The sequence below is a fragment of the Condylura cristata genome, unplaced genomic scaffold (assembly GCF_000260355.1).
Source record: "Condylura cristata isolate star-nosed mole 26May11 unplaced genomic scaffold, ConCri1.0 scaffold00003, whole genome shotgun sequence".
Taxonomy (NCBI): Eukaryota; Metazoa; Chordata; class Mammalia; order Eulipotyphla; family Talpidae; genus Condylura; species Condylura cristata.
This window is the reverse complement of record NW_004567104.1, coordinates 78,274,124-78,275,714: the sequence shown is the minus strand read 5'-3', so window position 1 is coordinate 78,275,714 and position 1,591 is coordinate 78,274,124.

The following is a 1,591-nucleotide window of genomic DNA, read 5'->3' as shown; positions in this document are numbered from 1 at the left end:
GGCGGGTGCCAGGCGCGGCTCGGGGATCTCCCCAGCAGGCACGGCCTGTCGGGCCCCACCCGGGAGCTTGCAGGGCGCCACTGTTGTCCCTCCAGACCGGCTGCGGGCCTGCACTGTCCAGATGCTGCCCGGGAGGCTCAGGCGGCCAGGCCCTCTGTGCAGCGTCCAGCATGTGCTGCATGTGCCACCCGCAGCCTTGGCGGCGTGTGCGTGGCGTGTGCGTGGCGTGTGCGTGGCGCGTGCGTGTGGCGCGTGCACGTGGCCTGTGTGCGTGCGTGGCGTGGGCCTCGGGGACAGCGGCCGCGGGCGCAGGTGCGTGGGCAGGTGACCACTCTGCCTGCGCTGTGGGCTCTGGGAGCGCTCAGGCGCCAGGCAGCCCCCCCCCCCGCGCCCCGCCTGGGTCTCGGGTCCTCGAGCCGCCCTGGGGAAGCCCTGGGTCGGGAGGGGCCACAGCGGCGCCCTGGAGCTCCTGGGGTGGCCCCGGCCGGCTGCCCTCAGACGGGAGGCCCAGGGTGGCGCTGGACGGTGCTGCCCACCCGGGGTCCACGCCCGGCTCCCTTCCCGGCCACCAGGGTCGCCCCAGGCGCGCGGCCAGGACTGGCCATGGCCGGCGGGAGGCGCAGGACGAGCTCTGACAGCAGAGCCCGGCTCACACCGCCCCTGGCCAGGAGCCGCAGGAGAGGCCGGTGCCCGGGGCCCCCGCCCCGCTGGCCGCCCCACAGGCAGCTGGTCTTCTCGCATGCTGGGGGAGCCCCCGGCCGTGGGGCGTCAGCTGCCTGGGGGGCCCCAGGCCAGGCAGCGCGTGGCCTCAGGGCACCGTCACAGCCTCTGGGCCAGCGGGGGGAGGGGGCCGGACCCCCGCGCCCCCGCAACGCCAGGGGGCTGCTGAACGGTGTTCACGGGTCGCAGCCGGGTCAGGCCCTGGTCAGCGAGCTGAAGCCCGTCGTCCCCGGGGCCGGCTGCTCCCAGGAGCCCGCGCGGTCCAGTGGCCACCAAAGGGCCACCGCTAATGCAGGGGCCGGCCAGGCCCAGCGCTCCGGTGGAGGCCCTGGGGCCCTGGCGCCCTCTGGGGCGGGGGGGCCCAGCCAGCCCCCAGCGGCCCCCCACCCCCTCCTGGGCCCCTCCCGGGCCTCCATCCAGCAGGCCCTGACCCCCGCTCCGAGCTGCAGCAAGCTGGGGTGCCGTGCCCCCCGCCACGGGACGCCCCGACTCCCCGGGCCTGCAGCCTGCACCCTGACTCCGGCGGCTCTCTCTGTGCCCCCCACTTCTCAGCCCGGCAGGCGGCCGACCGGCAGCGCCCCCCAGCGGCAGCCCTGGGGACAGGGGCCTCGGGGCTCCCACACCCACCTCTCTGCCAGCGCCTGCCCCGGGCTCCCCGCCCCGCACCCCGAAGTCCCGGCGCTCTCCTCTCCCCGCCGAGCGGCAGCTCTGGGCGACGGGTCTTCCTACCACTCAGCCTGTTGGTTCTTGCTCGCGGAACGCTGGGGACCCACATCCCCGGGGGGTTCCCAGCGCCCCACCCGTGCCGGGTGCTCCCCAGCCCACCGGGAAGCAGCTAGCTCAGGCCCGCAGACTGACCGCAGCCCAGCGG